Source organism: Ambystoma mexicanum, chromosome 8 (assembly GCF_040938575.1).
Source record: "Ambystoma mexicanum isolate Mex_15411 chromosome 8, UKY_AmexF1_1, whole genome shotgun sequence".
Taxonomy (NCBI): domain Eukaryota; kingdom Metazoa; phylum Chordata; class Amphibia; order Caudata; family Ambystomatidae; genus Ambystoma; species Ambystoma mexicanum.
Window position 1 is genome coordinate 1,183,424,378 of NC_090929.1, and position 14,143 is coordinate 1,183,438,520.

Sequence of the window (14,143 nt, forward strand, 5' to 3'; positions counted from 1 at the left end):
CCCATGCATTTCCAAAAAGAGGACACCCGTGGGAATCCGCAGAGGTATGATATGCCCAAATTGCCCCAGAATTTATTACCCAGACACCCCTGCAAAGTCCGAAATGTGGGAAAAAATACGCAATTTCTGCACATTTCGCTCGGCTCACCCATCGAAACACGCCCCCAACAACACATGGCCTACCGTCAAGCGTTTCCACAGGTGTCCCGATAAAAACGGTACCTCACATGTGTGGGTGCACCTACCTGGCCGCCAAGGGGAAAGCCTAAAACACAAGTAACCCCAAGTCTGTTTTCAGAGGGAAATCGCAGACATTCTGCCGACCGGCACAACGTACAGATATGGGCCTCGGGTGTCCAAGCCACCATGGAAAACAGGGAACCCCATGCATTTCCGAAAAGAGGAAACCCGTGGGAATCCGCAGAGGGATGATATGCCCAAATTGCCCCAGAATTTATTACCCAGACACCCCTGCAAAGTCCGAAATGTGGGAAAAAATACGCATTTTCCTCACATTTCGCTCGACTCACCCATCGAAACACGCCCCCAACAACACATGGCCTTTTGTCCCACGTTCCCACAGGTGTCCCGATGAAAACGGTACCTCACATGTGTGGGTGCACCTACCTGGCCGCCAAGGGGAAAGCCTAAAACACAAGTAACCCCAAGTCTGTTTTCACACCGGAAATGTCACACTCTCACATCATACAGATATGGGCCTCGGGTGTCCAAGCCACCAAGGAAAACAGGGAACCCCATGCATTTCCAAAAAGAGGACACCCGTGGGAATCCGCAGAGGTATGATATGCCCAAATCGCCCCAGAATTTATTACCCAGACACCCCTGTAAAATCCGAAATATGGGAAAAAATACGCAATTTCTGCACATTTCGCTCGGCTCACCCATCGAAACACGCCCCCAACAACACATTGCCTACCGTCACGCGTTCCCACAGGTGTCCCGATGAAAACGGTACCTCACATGTGTGGGTGCACCTACCTGGCCACCAAGGGGAAAGCCTAAAACACAAGTAACCCCAAGTCTGTTTGCAGAGGGGAATCTCAGCCATTCTGCCGACCGGCACAACATACAGATATGGGCCTCGGGTGTCCAAGCCACCAAGGAAAACAGGGAGCCCCATGCATTTCCGAAAAGAGGACACCCGTGGGAATCCACAGAGGTGTGATTTGCGCACATCGCCCCAGATTTTTTTACCCAGACACCCCTGCAAAGTCCAAAATGTGAGGAAAAAAATGCTTTTTCTGCACATTTCGCTCGACGCACCCATCGAAACACGCCCCTAACAACACATGGCCTACCGTCCCGCATTCCCACAGGTGTCCCGATAAAAACGGTACCTCACATGCGTGGGTGCACCTACCTGGCCGGCAAGGGGCAAGCCGAAAGCGCAAGCAACCCCCAGTCTGTTTGCAGAGGGGAATCTCAGCCATTCTGCCGACCGGCACAACATACAGATATGGGCCTCGGGTGTCTAAGCCACCAAGGAAAACAGGGAGCCCCATGCATTTCCGAAAAGAGGACACCCTTGGGAATCCACAGAGGTGTGATTTGCGCACATCGCCCCAGATTTTTTTACCCAGACACCCCTGCAAAGTCCGAAATGTGGGGAAAAAAACGCTTTTTCCGCACATTTTGCTCGACGCACCCATCGAAACACGCCCCCAACAACACATGGCCTACCGTCCCGCGTTCCCACAGGTGTCCCGATGAAAACGGTACCTCACATGCGTGGGTGCACCTACCTGGCCGGCAAGGGGCAAGCCGAAAACGCATGCAACCCCCAGTCTGTTTGCAGAGGGGAATCTCAGCCATTCTGCCGACCGGCACAACATACAGATATGGGCCTCGGGTGTCCAAGCCACCAAGGAAAACAGGGAGCCCCATGCATTTCTGAAAAGAGGACACCCGTGGGAATCCGCAGAGGTGTGATTTGCGCACATCGCCCCAGATTTGTTTACCCAGACACCCCTGCAAAGTCCGAAATGTGGGGGAAAAAACGCTTTTTCCGCACATTTCGCTAAACGCACCCATCGAAACACGCCCCCAACAACACATGGCCTACCGTCCCGCGTTCCCACAGGTGTCCCGATGAAAACGGTTCCTCACATGCGTGGGTGCACCTACCTGGCCGGCAAGGGGCAAGCAGAAAATGCAAGCAACCCCCAGTCTGTTTGCAGAGGGGAATCTCAGCCATTCTGCCGACCGGCACAACATACAGATATGGGCCTCGGGTGTCCAAGCCACCAAGGAAAACAGGGAGCCCCATGCATTTCCGAAAAGAGGACACCCGTGGGAATCCGCAAAGGTGTGATTTGCGCACATCGCCCCAGATTTTTTTACCCAGACACCCCTGCAAAGTCCGAAATGTGGGGAAAAAAACGCTTTTTCCGCACATTTCGCTCGACGCACCCATCAAAACACGCCCCCAACAACACATGGCCTACCGTCCCGCGTTCCCACAGGTGTCCCAATGAAAACAGTACCTCACATGCGTGGGTGCACCTACCTGGCCGGCAAGGGGCAAGCCGAAAACGCAAGCAGCCCCCAGTCTGTTTGCAGAGGGGAATCTCAGCCATTCTGCCGACCGGCACAACATACAGATATGGGCCTCGGGTGTCCAAGCCACCAAGGAAAACAGGGAGCCCCATGCATTTCCGAAAAGAGGACACCCGTGGGAATTCGCAGAGGTGTGATTTGCGTACATCGCCTCAGATTTTTTTACCCAGACACCCCTGCAAAGTCCGAAATGTGGGGAAAAAAACGCTTTTTCCGCACATTTTGCTCAACGCACCCATCGAAACACGCCCCCAACAACACATGGCCTACCGTCCCGCGTTCCCACAGGTGTCCCGATGAAAACGGTACCTCACATGCGTGGGTGCACCTACCTGGCCGGCAAGAGGCAAGCCGAAAACGCAAGCAACCCCCAGTCTGTTTGCAGAGGGGAATCTCAGCCATTCTGCCGACCGGCACAACATACAGATATGGCCCTCGGGTGTCCAAGCCACCAAGGAAAACAGGGAGCCCCATGCATTTCCGAAAAGAGGACACCCGTGGGAATCCGCAGAGGTGTGATTTGCGCACATCGCCCCAGATTTTTTTACCCAGACACCCCTGCAAAGTCCGAAATGTGGGGAAAAAAACGCTTTTTCCGCACATTTCGCTCGACGCACCCATCGAAACACGCCCCCAACAACACATGGCCTACCGTCCCGCGTTCCCACAGGTGTCCCGATGAAAACGGTACCTCACATGCGTGGGTGCACCTACCTGGCCGGCAAGGGGCAAGCCAAAAACGCAAGCAACCCCCAGTCTGTTTGCTGAGGGGAATCTCAGCCATTCTGCCGACCGGCACAACATACAGATCTGGGCCTCGGGTGTCCAAGCCACCAAGGAAAACAGGGAGCCCCATGGATTTTCTGAAAAGAGGACACCCGTGGGAATCCGCAGAGGTGTGATTTGCGCACATCGCTCCAGATTTTTTTACCCAGACAACCCTGCAAAGTCCGAAATGTGGGGAAAAAAACGCTTTTTCCGCACATTTCGCTCGACGCACCCATCGAAACACGCCCCCAACAACACATGGCCTACCGTCCCGCGTTCCCACAGGTGTCCCAATGAAAACGGTACCTCACATGCGTGGGTGCACCTACCTGGCCGGCAAGGGGCAAGCCGAAAACGCAAGCAACCCCCAGTCTGTTTGCAGAGGGGAATCTCAGCCATTCTGCCGACCGGCACAACATACAGATATGGGCCTTGGGTGTCCAAGCCACCAAGGAAAACAGGGAGCCCCATGCATTTCCGAAAAGAGGACACCCATGGGAATCCGCAGAGGTGTGATTTGCGCACATCGCCCCAGATATTTTTACCCAGACACCCCTGCAAAGTCCGAAATGTGGGGAAAAAAACGCTTTTTCCGCACATTTTGCTCAACGCACCCATCGAAACACGCCCCCAACAACACATGGCCTACCGTCCCGCGTTCCCACAGGTGTCCCGATGAAAACGGTACCTCACATGCGTGGGTGCACCTACCTGGCCGGCAAGAGGCAAGCCGAAAACGCAAGCAACCCCCAGTCTGTTTGCAGAGGGGAATCTCAGCCATTCTGCCGACCGGCACAACATACAGATATGGCCCTCGGGTGTCCAAGCCACCAAGGAAAACAGGGAGCCCCATGCATTTCCGAAAAGAGGACACCCGTGGGAATCCGCAGAGGTGTGATTTGCGCACATCGCCCCAGATTTTTTTACCCAGACACCCCTGCAAAGTCCGAAATGTGGGGAAAAAAACGCTTTTTCCGCACATTTCGCTCGACGCACCCATCGAAACACGCCCCCAACAACACATGGCCTACCGTCCCGCGTTCCCACAGGTGTCCCGATGAAAACGGTACCTCACATGCGTGGGTGCACCTACCTGGCCGGCAAGGGGCAAGCCAAAAACGCAAGCAACCCCCAGTCTGTTTGCTGAGGGGAATCTCAGCCATTCTGCCGACCGGCACAACATACAGATATGGGCCTCGGGTGTCCAAGCCACCAAGGAAAACAGGGAGCCCCATGGATTTTCTGAAAAGAGGACACCCGTGGGAATCCGCAGAGGTGTGATTTGCGCACATCGCTCCAGATTTTTTTACCCAGACAACCCTGCAAAGTCCGAAATGTGGGGAAAAAAACGCTTTTTCCGCACATTTCGCTCGACGCACCCATCGAAACACGCCCCCAACAACACATGGCCTACCGTCCCGCGTTCCCACAGGTGTCCCAATGAAAACGGTACCTCACATGCGTGGGTGCACCTACCTGGCCGGCAAGGGGCAAGCCGAAAACGCAAGCAACCCCCAGTCTGTTTGCAGAGGGGAATCTCAGCCATTCTGCCGACCGGCACAACATACAGATATGGGCCTTGGGTGTCCAAGCCACCAAGGAAAACAGGGAGCCCCATGCATTTCCGAAAAGAGGACACCCATGGGAATCCGCAGAGGTGTGATTTGCGCACATCGCCCCAGATATTTTTACCCAGACACCCCTGCAAAGTCCGAAATGTGGGGAAAAAAAAGCTTTTTCCGCACATTTCGCTCAACGCACCCATCGAAACACGCCCCCAACAACACATGGCCTACCGTCCCGCGTTCCCACACGTGTCCCGATGAAAACGGTACCTCACATGCGTGGGTGCACCTACCTGGCCGGCAAGGGGCAAGCCGAAAACGCAAGCAACCCCCAGTCTGTTTGCAGAGGGGAATCTCAGCCATTCTGCCGACCGGCACAACATACAGATATGGGCCTCGGGTGTCCAAGCCACAAAGGAAAACAGGGAGCCCCATGCATTTCCGAAAAGAGGACACCCGTGGGAATCCGCAGAGGTGTGATTTGCGCACATCGCCCCAGATTTTTGTTACCCAGACACCCCTGCAAAGTCCGAAATGTGGGGGAAAAAATGCTTTTTCCGCACATTTCGCTCGACGCACCCATCGAAACACGCCCCCAACAACACATGGCCTACCGTCCCGCGTTCCCACAGGTGTCCCGATGAAAACGGTACCTCACATGCGTGGGTGCACCTACCTGGCTGGCAAGGGGCAAGCCGAAAACGCAAGCAACCCCCAGTCTGTTTGCAGAGGGGAATCTCAGCCATTCTGCCGACCGGCACAACATACAGATATGGGCCTCGGGTGTCCAAGCCACCAGGGAGCCCCATGCATTTCCGAAAAGAGGACACCCGTGGGAATCCGCAGAGGTGTGATTTGCGCACATCGCCCCAGATTTTTTTACCCAGACACCCCTGCAAAGTCCGAAATGTGGGGAAAAAAACGCTTTTTCCGCACATTTCGCTCAACGCACCCATCAAAACACGCCCCCAACAACACATGGCCTACCGTCCCGCGTTCCCACAGGTGTCCCGATGAAAACGGTACCTCACAGGCGTGGGTGCACCTACCTGGCCGGCAAGGGGCAAGCCGAAAACGCAAGCAACCCCCAGTCTGTTTGCAGAGGGGAATCTCAGCCATTCTGCCGACCGGCACAACATACAGATATGGGCCTCTGGTGTCCAAGCCACCAAGGAAAACAGGGAGCCCCATGCATTTCCAAAAAGAGGACACCCGTGGGAATCCGCAGAGGTGTGATTTGCGCACATCGCCCCAGATTTTTTTACCCAGACACCCCTGCAAAGTCCGAAATGTGGGGAAAAAAATGCTTTTTCCGCACATTTCGCTCGACGCACCCATCGAAACACGCCCCCAACAACACATGGCCTACCGTCCCGCGTTCCCACAGGTGTCCCGATGAAAACGGTACCTCACATGCGTGGGTGCACCTACCTGGCAGGCAAGGGGCAAGCCGAAAACGCAAGCAACCCCCAGTCTGTTTGCAGAGGGGAATCTCAGCCATTCTGCCGACCGGCACAACATACAGATATGGGCCTCGGGTGTCCAAGCCACCAAGGAAAACAGGGAGCCCCATGCATTTCCAAAAAGAGGACACCTGTGGGAATCCGCAGAGGTGTGATTTGCGCACATCGCCCCAGATTTTTTTACCCAGACACCCCTGCAAAGTCCGAAATGTGGGGAAAAAAACGCTTTTTCCGCACATTTCGCTCGACGCACCCATCGAAACACGCCCCCAACAACACATGGCCTACCGTCCCGCGTTCCCACAGGTGTCCCGATGAAAACGGTACCTCACATGCGTGGGTGCACCTACCTGGCCGGCAAGGAGCAAGCCGAAAACGCAAGCAACCCCCAGTCTGTTTGCAGAGGGGAATCGCAGCCATTCTGCCGACAGGCACAACATACAGATATGGGCCTCGGGTGTCCAAGCCACCAAGGAAAACAGGGAGCCCCATGCATTTCCGAAAAGAGGACACCCGTGGGAATCCGCAGAGGTGTGATTTGCGCACATCGCCCCAGATTTGTTTACCCAGACACCCCTGCAAAGTCCGAAATGTGGGGAAAAAAACGCTTTTTCCGCACATTTTGCTTGACGCACCCATCAAAACACGCCCCCAACAACACATGGCCTACCGTCCCGCGTTCCCACAGGTGTCCCGATGAAAACGGTACCTCACATGTGTGGGTGCACCTACCTGGCCGCCTTGGGGAAAGCCTAAAACACAAGTAACCCCAAGTCTGTTTTCACACCGGAAATGTCACACTCTCACATCATACAGATATGGGCCTCGGGTGTCCAAGCCACCAAGGAAAACAGGGAACCCCATGCATTTCCAAAAAGAGGACACCCGTGGGAATCCGCAGAGGTATGATATGCCCAAATCGCCCCAGGATTTATTACCCAGACACCCCCGCAAAGTCCGAAATGTGGGACAAAATACACAATTTCCGCACATTTCGCTCGGCTCACCCATCGAAACACGCCCCCAACAACACATGGCCTACCGTCACCCGTTCCCACAGGTGTCCCGATGAAAACGGTACCTCACATGTGTGGGTGCACCTACCTGGCCGCCAAGGGGAAAGCCTAAAACACAAGTAACCCCAAGTCTGTTTTCAGAGGGAAATCTCAGACATTCTGCCGACCGGCACAACATACAGATATGGGCCTCGGGTGTCCAAACCACCGTGGAAAACAGGGAACCCCATGCATTTCCGAAAAGAGGAAACCCGTGGGAATCCGCAGAGGTATGATATGCCCAAATTGCCCCAGAATTTATTACCCAGACACCCCTGCAAAGTCCGAAATGTGGGAAAAAATACGCATTTTCCTCACATTTCGCTCGACTCACCCATCGAAACACGCCCCCAACAACACATGGCCTACCGTCCCGCGTTCCCACAGGTGTCCCGATGAAAACGGTACCTCACATGCGTGGGTGCACCTACCTGGCCGGCAAGGGGCAAGCCGAAAACGCAAGCAACCCCCAGTCTGTTTGCAGAGGGGAATCTCAGCCATTCTGCCGACCGGCACAACATACAGATATGGGCCTCGGGTGTCTAAGCCACCAAGGAAAACAGGGAGCCCCATGCATTTCCGAAAAGAGGACACCCGTGGGAATACGCAGAGGTGTGATTTGCGCACATCGCCCCAGATTTTTTTACCCAGACACCCCTGCAAAGTCCGAAATGTGGGGAAAAAAATGCTTTTTCCGCACATTTCGCTCGACGCACCCATTGAAACACGCCCCCAACAACACATGGCCTACCGTCCCGCGTTCCCACAGGTGTCCCGATGAAAACGGTACCTCACATGCGTGGGTGCACCTACCTGGCCGGCAAGGGGCAAGCCGAAAATGCAAGCAACCCCCAGTCTGTTTGCAGAGGGGAATCTCAGCCATTCTGCCGACCGGAACAACATACAGATATGGGCCTCGGGTGTCCAAGCCACCAAGGAAAACAGGGAGCCCCATGCATTTTCGAAAAGAGGACACCCGTGGGAATCCGCAGAGGTGTGATTTGCGCACATCGCCCCAGATTTTTTTACCCAGACACCCCTGCAAAGTCCGAAATGTGGGGAAAAAAATGCTTTTTCCGCACATTTCGCTCAACGCACCCATCGAAACACGCCCCCAACAACATATGGCCTACCGTCCCGCGTTCCCACAGGTGTCCCGATGAAAACGGTACCTCGCATGCGTGGGTGCACCTACATGGCCGGCAAGGGGCAAGCCGAAAACGCAAGCAACCCCCAGTCTGTTTGCAGAGGGGAATCTCAGCCATTCTGCCGACCGGCACAACATACAGATATGGGCCTCGGGTGTCCAAGCCACCAAGGAAAACAGGGAGCCCCATGCATTTCCGAAAAGAGGACACCCGTGGGAATCTGCAGAGGTGTGATTTGCGTACATCGCTCCAGATTTTTTTACCCAGACACCCCTGCAAAGTCCGAAATGTGGGGAAAAAAACGCTTTTTCCGCACATTTTGCTCGACGCACCCATCGAAACACGCCCCCAACAACACATGGCCTACAGTCCCGCGTTCCCACAGGTGTCCCGATGAAAACGGTACCTCACATGTGTGGGTGCACCTACCTGGCCGGCAAGGGGCAAGCCGAAAACGCAAGCAACCCCCAGTCTGTTTGCAGAGGGGAATCTCAGCCATTCTGCCGACCGGCACAACATACAGATATGGGCCTCGGGTGTCCAAGCCACCAAGGAAAACAGGGAGCCCCATGCATTTCTGAAAAGAGAACACCCGTGGGAATCAGCAAAGGTCTGATTTGCGCACATCGCCCCAGATTTTTTTACCCAGACACCCCTGCAAAGTCCGAAATGTGGGGAAAAAAACGCTTTTTCCGCACATTTCGCTCGACGCACCCATCGAAACACGCCCCCAACAACACATGGCCTACCGTCCCGCGTTCCCACAGGTGTCCCGATGAAAACGGTACCTCACATGCATGGGTGCACCTACCTGGCCAGCAAGGGGCAAGCCGAAAACGCAAGCAACCCCCAGTCTGTTTGCAGAGGGGAATCTCAGCCATTCTGCCGACCGGAACAACATACAGATATGGGCCTCGGGTGTCCAAGCCACCAAGGAAAACAGGGAGCCCCATGCATTTCCGAAAAGAGGACACCCATGGGAATCCGCAGAGGTGTGATTTGCGCACATCGCCCCAGATTTTTTTACCCAGACACCCCTGCAAACTCCGAAATGTGGGGAAAAAAATGCTTTTTCCGCACATTTCGCTCAACGCACCCATCGAAACACGCCCCCAACAACATATGGCCTACCGTCCCGCGTTCCCACAGGTGTCCCGATGAAAACGGTACCTCGCATGCGTGGGTGCACCTACCTGGCCGGCAAGGGGCAAGCCGAAAACGCAAGCAACCCCCAGTCTGTTTGCAGAGGGGAATCTCAGCCATTCTGCCGACCGGCACAACATACAGATATGGGCCTCGGGTGTCCAAGCCACCAAGGAAAACAGGGAGCCCCATGCATTTCCGAAAAGAGGACACCCGTGGGAATCCGCAGAGGTGTGATTTGCGTACATCGCTCCAGATTTTTTTACCCAGACACCCCTGCAAAGTCCGAAATGTGGGGAACAAAACGCTTTTTCCGCACATTTTGCTCGACGCACCCATCGAAACACGCCCCCAACAACACATGGCCTACAGTCCCGCGTTCCCACAGGTGTCCCGATGAAAACGGTACCTCACATGTGTGGGTGCACCTACCTGGCCGGCAAGGGGCAAGCCGAAAACGCAAGCAACCCCCAGTCTGTTTGCAGAGGGGAATCTCAGCCATTCTGCCGACCGGCACAACATACAGATATGGCCCTCGGGTGTCCAAGCCACCAAGGAAAATAGGGAGCCCCATGCATTTCCGAAAAGAGGACACCCGTGGGAATCCGCAGAGGTGTGATTTGCGCACATCGCCCCAGATTTTTTTACCCAGACACCCCTGCAAAGTCCAAAATGTGGGGAAAAAAACACTTTTTCCGCACATTTCGCTCGACGCACCCATCGAAACAAGCCCCCAACAACACATGGCCTACCGTCCCGCGTTCCCACAGGTGTCCCGATGAAAACGGTACCTCACATGCGTGGGTGCACCTACCTGGCCGGCAAGGGGCAAGCCGAAAACGCAAGCAACCCCCAGTCTGTTTGCAGAGGGGAATCTCAGCCATTCTGCCGACCGGCACAATATACAGATATGGGCCTCGGGTGTCTAAGCCACCAAGGAAAACAGGGAGCCCCATGCATTTCCGAAAAGAGGACACCCGTGGGAATCCGCAGAGGTGTGATTTGCGCACATCGCCCCAGATTTTTTACCCAGACACCCCTGCAAAGTCCGAAATGTGGGGAAAAAAATGCTTTTTCCGCACATTTCGCTCGACGCACCCATTGAAACACGCCCCCAACAACACATGGCCTACCGTCCCGAGTTCCCACAGGTGTCCCGATGAAAACGGTACCTCACATGCGTGGGTGCACCTACCTGGCCGGCAAGGGGCAAGCCGAAAACGCAAGCAACCCCCAGTCTGTTTGCAGAGGGGAATCTCAGCCATTCTGCCGACCGGCACAACATACAGATATGGGCCTCGGGTGTCCAAGCCACCAAGGAAAACAGGGAGCCCCATGCATTTCTGAAAAGAGGACACCCGTGGGAATCCGCAGAGGTGTGATTTGCGCACATCGCCCCAGATTTTTTTACCCAGACACCCCTGCAAAGTCCGAAATGTGGGGAAAAAAACGCTTTTTCCGCACATTTCGCTCGACGCACCCATCGAAACACGCCCCCAACAACACATGGCCTACCGTCCCGCGTTCCCACAGGTGTCCTGATGAAAACGGTACCTCACATGCGTGGGTGCACCTACCTGGCCGGCAAGGGGCAAGCCGAAAACGCAAGCAACCCCCAGTCTGTTTGCAGAGGGGAATCTCAGCCACTCTGCCGACCGGCACAACGTACAGATATGGGCCTCGGGTGTCCAAGCCACCGTGGAAAACAGGGAACCCCATGCATTTCCGAAAAGAGGAAACCCGTGGGAATCCGCAGAGGTATGATATGCCCAAATTGCCCCAGAATTTATTACCCAGACACCCCTGCAAAGTCCGAAATGTGGGAAAAAATACGCATTTTCCTCACATTTCGCTCGACTCACCCATCGAAACACGCCCCCAACAACACATGGCCTACCGTCCCGCGTTCCCACAGGTGTCCCGATGAAAACGGTACCTCACATGCATGGGTGCACCTACCTGGCCGGCAAGGGGCAAGCCGAAAATGCAAGCAACCCCCAGTCTGTTTGCAGAGGGGAATCTCAGCCATTCTGCCGACCGGCACAACATACAGATATGGGCCTCGGGTGTCCAAGCCACCAAGGAAAACAGGGAGCCCCATGCATTTCTGAAAAGAGGACACCCGTGGGAATCAGCAAAGGTCTGATTTGCGCACATCGCCCCAGATTTTTTTACCCAGACACCCCTGCAAAGTCCGAAATGTGGGGAAAAAAACGCTTTTTCCGCACATTTCGCTCGACGCACCCATCGAAACACGCCCCCAACAACACATGGCCTACCGTCCCGCGTTCCCACAGGTGTCCCGATGAAAACGGTACCTCACATGTATGGGTGCACCTACCTGGCCAGCAAGGGGCAAGCCGAAAACGCAAGCAACCCCTAGTCTGTTTGCAGAGGGGAATCTCAGCCATTCTGCCGACCGGCACAACATACAGATATGGGCCTCGGGTGTCCAAGCCACCAAGGAAAACAGGGAGCCCCATGCATTTCCGAAAAGAGGACACCCGTGGGAATCCGCAGAGGTGTGATTTGCGCACATCGCCCCAGATTTTTTTACCCAGATACCCCTGCAAAGTCCGAAATGTGGGGAAAAAAATGCTTTTTCCGCACTTTTCGCTCGACGCACCCATCGAAACACGCCCCCAACAACATATGGCCTACCGTCCCGCGTTCCCACAGGTGTCCCGATGAAAACGGTACCTCGCATGCATGGGTGCACCTACCTGGCCGGCAAGGGGCAAGCCGAAAACGCAAGCAACCCCCAGTCTGTTTGCAGAGGGGAATCTCAGCCATTCTGCCGACCGGCACAACATACAGATATGGGCCTCGGGTGTCCAAGCCACCAAGGAAAACAGGGAGCCCCATGCATTTCCGAAAAGAGGACACCCGTGGGAATCCGCAGAGGTGTGATTTGCGTACATCGCTCCAGATTTTTTTACCCAGACACCCCTGCAAAGTCCGAAATGTGGGGAAAAAAACGCTTTTTCCGCACATTTTGCTCGACGCACCCATCGAAACACGCCCCCAACAACACATGGCCTACAGTCCCGCGTTCCCACAGGTGTCCCGATGAAAACGGTACCTCACATGCGTGGGTGCACCTACCTGGCCGGCAAGGGGCAAGCCGAAAACGCAAGCAACCCCCAGTCTGTTTGCAGAGGGGAATCTCAGCCATTCTGCCGACCGGCACAACATACAGATATGGCCCTCGGGTGTCCAAGCCACCAAGGAAAACAGGGAGCCCCATGCATTTCTGAAAAGAGGACACCCGTGGGAATCCGCAGAGGTGTGATTTGCGCACATCGCCCCAGATTTTTTTACCCAGACACCCCTGCAAAGTCCAAAATGTGGGGAAAAAAACGCTTTTTCCGCACATTTCGCTCGACGCACCCATCGAAACACGCCCCCAACAACACATGGCCTACCGTCCCGCGTTCCCACAGGTGTCCCGATGAAAACGGTACCTCACATGCGTGGGTGCACCTACCTGGCCGGCAAGGGGCAAGCCGAAAACGCAAGCAACCCCCAGTCTGTTTGCCGAGGGGAATCTCAGCCATTCTGCCGACCGGCACAACATACAGATATGGGCCTCGGGTGTCCAAGCCACCAAGGAAAACAGGGAGCCCCATGGATTTTCTGAAAAGAGGACACCATTGGGAATCCGCAGAGGTGTGATTTGCGCACATCACTCCAGATTTTTTTACCCAGACACCCCTGCAAAGTCCGAAATGTGGGGAAAAAAACGCTTTTTCCGCACATTTCGCTCAACGCACCCATCGAAACACGCCCCCAACAACACATGGCCTACCGTCCCGCGTTCCCACAGGTGTCCCGATGAAAACGGTACCTCACATGCGTGGGTGCACCTACCTGGCCGGCAAGGGGCAAGCCGAAAACGCAAGCAACCCCCAGTCTGTTTGCAGAGGGGAATCTCAGCCATTCTGCCAACCGGCACAACATACAGATATGGGCCTCGGGTGTCCAAGCCACCAAGGAAAACAGGGATCCCCATGCATTTCCGAAAAGAGGACACCCGTGGGAATCCGCAGAGGTGTGATTTGCGCACATCGCCCCAGATATTTTTACCGAGACACCCCTGCAAAGTCCGAAATGTGGGGAAAAAAACGCTTTTTCCGCACATTTCGCTCGACGCACCCATCGAAACACGCCCCCAACAACACATGGCCTACCGTCCCGCGTTCCCACAGGTGTCCTGATGAAAACGGTACCTCACATGCGTGGGTGCACCTACCTGGCCGGCAAGGGGCAAGCCGAAAACGCAAGCAACCCCCAGTCTGTTTGCAGAGGGGAATCTCAGCCATTCTGCCGACCGGCACAACGTACAGATATGGGCCTCGGGTGTCCAAGCCACCGTGGAAAACAGGGAACCCCATGCATTTCCGAAAAGAGGAAACCCGTGGGAA